Source organism: Dendrobium catenatum, unplaced genomic scaffold, assembly GCF_001605985.2.
Source record: "Dendrobium catenatum unplaced genomic scaffold, ASM160598v2 fragScaff_scaffold_1636, whole genome shotgun sequence".
Lineage (NCBI taxonomy): Eukaryota > Viridiplantae > Streptophyta > Magnoliopsida > Asparagales > Orchidaceae > Dendrobium > Dendrobium catenatum.
The window spans coordinates 622,425-629,107 of record NW_021320098.1 but is presented as its reverse complement, the minus strand read 5'-3'; positions in this window follow the sequence as shown (position 1 = coordinate 629,107).

The following is a 6,683-nucleotide window of genomic DNA, read 5'->3' as shown; positions in this document are numbered from 1 at the left end:
AAAAAAAAAAGTAGTTAGATCAAGAAGTTATTGATAGGTAATACAAAACCAATAACTTTGATGCTACATTTTTAAGGAACTAACATGAGAAATTATTGTGTGGAGGCTGATTTATTTATTTATTTTTTGCATAAAAGGACATTATTCTACCCTATACACACACACATGCCCTTATACATACACATTAACTTGACGGAAGTCATAAATCATAAATGGTGGTGGAAATTTAGACTAAATGATTCTATTAGGTCTTAGTTTCTCCTTGCAAAATATTGCATTACCAAACACCCGAGTTTAGTTAGGAAGAAGATTATTGATTCGCTAGTTTGAAGTAGACTTTGTAGTATTAAAGATTAAGCTGAGAATGCATCTATTGGGGTTTAGGAAAAGGGAACATTTGATTTTGGTAAGATAGTTGGGGTTGATCCTTTCAAGTTCGTGGATATGCATAGAGTTTGTGACCTCTTCGTCAAAACCAGATCTGGCCAGCCGAACCGGCCAGTTCTATTAAAAGGAAGTCAAGACCCCAGAAGGGGGTTGGAGCCGTTCACGAACAGAACAGCATGTGGAAACAGAGACGTGCCGAACGCGTGCGGGGGAGGATTTGAAAGGTTCATTCTGGACCTGCCAGTACATATGCAAGGAATTTATAATGTGTTTCATATATTAGGTACTTCGGAAGTATCTGTCAGATGAGTCAAAGAGAATCCAGCCCAAATCAATCGACTTACAGCCTGATTTGAAATATGTTGAAGAACCTGAACGAATACTGGAATATGATGTGAAACAACTGAGAAATAGGGCAATACCTTTTGTGAAAATTTTATGGAAACATGAAACATAAAAATATGCCACTTGGGAAAAAGAACCTGAGATGAAAAGTCAATTTCCTCATCTATTCAATTAAGGTATGGTTATCTATAATTGATTTAAATTTCGAGGACGAAATTTTTTTAAGGAATGAAGATTGTGAGAACCGGATCTAGCCGGCCGAACCAGCTAGTTCCATTAATAGGAAGTCGCGACCCTATAAGGGGGTTGAAGCCGTTCGCAAACAGAACAGCAGGCGGAAATAGAGACAGGCCGAACACGTGCGGGGGAGGATTTGAAAGGTTCGTTTCACCATTTTTAACGAATGATTGCTTTTGATGATAAGATCTAACAACTCCTCTTAACTCCTTTCTCATTTTTATCGCTAAAGAAGTAAATATTAGGAAGAAGCAAGAAGAACGATCGAAGAAAAGAGGGAAGGAGGTTTGTCAACTTTTCTTTTCATTTTTTTTTATAAATTTTCTTGTTTTACTTCATCTAAAACGAGTGGTATTTGCATAAGGGAAGAATAAGAGATTGGAAGCGAGGAGAAATGAATTTGGGAGCTAAGGACTTTGGGAGTTTGACAAAGAATGGAATTAATATCCTCCGACTTTTAGTTCCCATCTCGTTAAGTCGAGCATCCGGGCCGGATCGTGACACTCTTAAAGGTTATCATTTCTTCAAAAATGATGAATAAAATATATAATTACATTTTTATGCTCTCCCACTTGAATAGGTTAATAATATCATATCTATATACTGTGGAAAAGTATTGAACAATCCCATTGCAGTAACATCTTGAATACCTTTTAGAATAAAGCCATCACTATCTACCTCTCGTGTTTCATGCGCAGAATATTTTTTGATATTATGTATAGGATTATGCAAGCAATTGGCATCCATTTAGTGTCTAAATGCTATTATTGTCAGAGCATCTAATTGATTTCTCATGCTATCCACCTTAATGAGTCTGCAAGGAAAGCATGGAGTCAATTTGCTAACTTTAACATTAGCCGAAATGATACTGATGATATATTTTCATGATACCTTAACATGGTGAACATTTTCAAGGAAAGCCTCTAGGGTTAAATTTAATATTCTTCCAATCTTATTTGTTGCTTTATTTGAAAGTCTAGAAATATAGCTAAACACAATAACATCAAAGTAAATTGGAGGTTATCACTTAATTAACTCTAAGTTGATTACTTCTAACTATTTCAAGGGAGTCAATAACTTTGCAAAACACATTTGCTTCCCCTTGGCTAATAGGAGGCGTAATGCTATAGAGGTTTCTTGGTATAATCATCTAGTGGACTACTTTAAATTCAACATTCATGATTAATCCTTTGGGTGTCAATAAATGACCCGAACCACCAACCTGATCCAAAAAATGCAGGTTCAAGTTGACCCATTAAATAAACAGCTCAACTCCAGGTCTAAAATTTTGACTCGTTTGTTAAATGGTTCACGTTTGGGTCAACCCACAAACCCAATTTTGACCTCCATTAAATAACTTTTTTTTCCTTAAATTCTTTTACCTATTAGCATAATATTCTTATTTTTTATCAATTAAACTAAACTTTATAGTTAACGAGTTCTAAAAATTTTTAAATCAAAACAAGTTATCAGGTCAAGTCGCATCATATGAGTTGCCAACGGGTCGAGTTCAGGTCTGCCATTTTGACCCATTTATAAAAAAGGTCGAGTTTGAGTTGATTGAATTCAAGTCAAGTTAATTTTGACTCAGACCCGAACTTGACCCATTAATCCATTTTAACACCACTAATTATTCCAAAGGATCAAGAAGCTGACAAAGCGCAGCTTTTGGGTCTTTATCCAGGCTTACTATATTGTATTACTTCTATTTATTTTTGAATAATATTTCTTCCACTAAAGCGTAGCTATTGAGTTTTTATCTAAGCTTAGAATTTTGTATTAGGTGGATATGAACATCATTCTTCAATATATTTCTCATAACATCACTTGCAAGTAGAATTCTTTTAGCATTAAATAAAAAAAATTTACAATTGCCAATAAAAAGCAATTTTAAACTTATGTGCATCTATAGTGAAGCTAATTAAGCTTCTATTTTTTTTGGCTAATTTAGCAATTAAATTTAAAAATAACAGTTAAAAGTTTACTTCAGGGGCAGTCCCCTGAACGCAATTTAAGTGGTATTATGCAGCCAAATAATTTAATTACCCTAACCTATAATTGATTTAGTGAACTTATTTTGTTGCTATTCTTTCTACTACTTTATGGTGCTAGGTTTCATCCTAGGGCCTAGTCAATTGTATTTGATACTGTGCGAAGCTTTCTTTGTTTGCTTATGGCTATTTCGGCTTTTCCTTGACGCCTATTAGGTGATTTTCTCCTGCCAATAGTTTTAGATGTTGGGTTTTCCGTGAAAATTGTTGGCTATTCCATATGCGTTTGCTCTGCTGATTATTCCAAACGTTGTTGTTTGTTATTTTATGGCTGTATTTTTAACTTGTTGGATCTAAATTATGCATTCCTTAATGATGTGACAACATATACTTCGTTGGGTCTTATGATTTCCTATAGGTTTGAACCAACTTTTAATATCATCTACAAGCTTCAGTTCACGATCCTGGGATTGGGCTTTTGTTATGTACGTCATAAATTGTTTTGTTGTGCAGTTGTTCTATGTTGGAGTTGGGTTTGCATTTTTTGAGAAGAATAGGCATACATTCGAACTTAAATATCAGTGTAATACGTCAGCCCATGCAAAGAATTCTGCGTCATTATATCTTGGTTATTCCTAGACAAACCAAAAGTAGATTCATCCGGGCCTTGGAACTCTCCACCGCTCATATTGTTTCTTAATTGACTCTGCACCTGTGTTCAATTTTTGGGTTTAACTAGTTATCTCAAGACCAAATGCACTGACTAGTCGTGTTCCTGGAGTTGTTAGAAACTGGGTGGTGGTTGTAATTTCTGGTGCCTTATTTACGAGAAATTATTCCGTGCGGACACCGGACGGAGAGAACCATTCGGATTTACTGCGTTTTACTGCTCTTTTGGAAAAGGGCAGTAAAAGAGCAGTAAATATTCAATTATGAATGTATTTTTACTACCCTTTTGATGTGCTTTTGCAAATACTAAGTAAAAGCACAACAAATATTCAATTATTTAGTAAATTTTAAATATTTGCTGCACTCATACTGCCCTTCTGCAAAAGCGCAGCAAAATGACAGTAAAAGCGCAGCAAATCCGGACAGCTCTCTACGTCCGGTGCCCACAGAGAATAATTAGTCCTTATTTACTGATTCGGAATTGACAAAAATCTAGTTTGATATGGTATAAGACATGCTATATCTATTATTCCCATTTGTGTGATTTTTGCAATTTCCCTCTAGTTTAAAAACAGTGCATACATCTACATCTCCGTTGCATTTGCACAGATTTGATAGGCTGTCAAGCCAATAGCTGTCTTCATTCTTGATGCTGCTGCTGGCCATTAAGTTCTTTGTTGCAGAAATTGCTGATAATGTCTAACATCAATTTTTGGTCATTGTTGCTTCCTAGGGATGTCACTTCCGCATTTTTTCATAACAATTTTCATGTTTGCTGGGGATGAAGATGGTGGGCTACGTTTTGGTTGATGTCCTTGGTTGGGCTGGGTGTATGTGGGATTTGGCCTTTAGGGTGGAAATCTTTTGTTGGCTGGTTGATGGCATATTTGTCCTCGAGCTATATATCTGCTTGACTGCTATTGTTATTTCCTTCTGGATCATTATCATAAGGTTTTCTCAGTTTCTTGAGCATTGGTCAGGATTACTCGTGTGTTTTGAGATTTCTTTTATGCTTGTGGCTGGTCCAGTATTTTGATTTCCTTTACTGTGGCTGGTAGCATGAGATATCTGTGCTGCCTTCATTGCCTCAGGATTGCTTCTTGGATCAGCTGGTTTGAGTATAAGGTTATATATTTGTCTGTCATCATATGGGGTATTCGAAATTTTTTGTTTACTCCATGTCCTGTTTTGAGTAGGATGTTACTCCTGTGGGGAGTTATTATGCAAGGTGGTTAGGTTTTGTATTCTTAAATTTATATTTTGGATGTTGTAACTCCTTATCTCTTTCATTCCCATGATTATGTTTGGTCGATTTGCGAACAACTATAGGCATCTCCTATTGTTTAAATCATTTAGAGATGATCAACCTTATTACTTTAGTACCTTGCACATTATTGATTGTAGGGGTGTTAATTTCGGGCCACGGGTCGGGTTCGGGTCGAACCCAAAATTGACCCGGCACTATTCAGGTTGGGGTCGACCCGGCCCGTTTTTGCAAACGGGTCGATTTTCCGGACCCGAACCCCACCCGCTTCGGGTTCGGGTCAACCCAAACCCAAAATTTTCGGGTCACGTTCGGGTTAGGTTTCAAGTCGAGTCCAATATTGACACCCCTAATTATTGGTTTGCAGGCCATGCATGATTTGGTCTTGGTTGATTCAATGTTGGTAGGTAGGGGTGTTAATAACTAATTCGACTTGGACCCGACCTAGAAAATTCCAGGTTTGAGTAAACCCGTTTATCATACTGGTCTGGTTTGAGTTCGAGATTCTGACCCGTTTTTAAAATCGGGTCAGCTTCGGGTTGACCTGGAAACCCGAAGGTGGCCCGAATTGACTTGGATCCTGCACTCGTGACACTCCGTAGCGGGCCACGCTCAAGACTGCGCAGGCAGCACTCGCCCTCCCACCTCCCGAGCTCGCGTATGCACCCAGACTAGCTCCCACACCGCGCTCGCGTTTATAACCTAGTCAGCGTATGTACAAGCTATGCTCACTCTCAGGCGTTTGCAAAACCAGATAACTCGGCAAGTCAGGTCCGAGTCAAAAATTCTAACCCATTTGCAAAATCGGGTCAGGTTCGGGTCAGCTAAATTAGATCCGGGTCAATTTCAGGTTCGACCCGAACCCAACCTGAATACCCATTTTGACACCCCTACTGGTAGGTGGTGCTATTATTACTTGTTTATTCTCATAGCCATCAAGTCGGGGTGGACATTCCTCCCTTATCCTATATTTTATTTTTTTGATGTGAATAAATAGATGTTTTCTTTTCTTACCCCTTTTTTTTTGCCTCTTTTTCGCGTACTAACCAATACTTTTCCATTTTCTTACATGTTTGTTGATGGGTTTGTGTGGGCTTCGAAAATTTATGCCCCATCCTTTTCGCACATCTATTTTTTTACGGGAGAGTTTTAATTAGTTTCGATTTCGGAGTAGATTTTTAGAAGGCATATTAGATTTTAGATAAGACACTACCCAGAGATTTTATCCTTATTTTGTAAGGACTTTATGATCTAAGTTCTAGTTTCCCATAGGTACAAATTCCTATGGTTAATTACCCCTCACGATAATTAGAGAGAACTTTTGATTAAGGCAAGTCATTAAATAGGTCGCAACAATTACCTAGTGTATAGTAGCAAAAATTTTAGGGTTTAAATTTGAGTTCATGATTTGAAATTCACCACCATAAACTTAAAGTGGGTGATTGAGGAATGATGAAGGGCCTGATCAAAATCCAATGGTTCCGTCATCTCGGGCTATCATGATCTTCGGTCTACTTAGTCAGAGGAGGTAGTCAACCCAACCTGGCAGAAGGAATCTTGTCGGCATACATTAGTTGCTTCGTCCAAGAATAGCTTATAGACTTGGGGTGGATGTTTGCCTAAGTGGTGAATTTAAGTCAACTTTAGCTAATAAATGGCTTTATATCTTATAGCATGCATCATATAATTCATTACTGAAGAGACTTTATGGTAATATATTGATGTCATTTTGCAGCAAAATCACCCAGTCAGAGAGCACATGTCACGTCCTTGCTGACGATGAATCAATT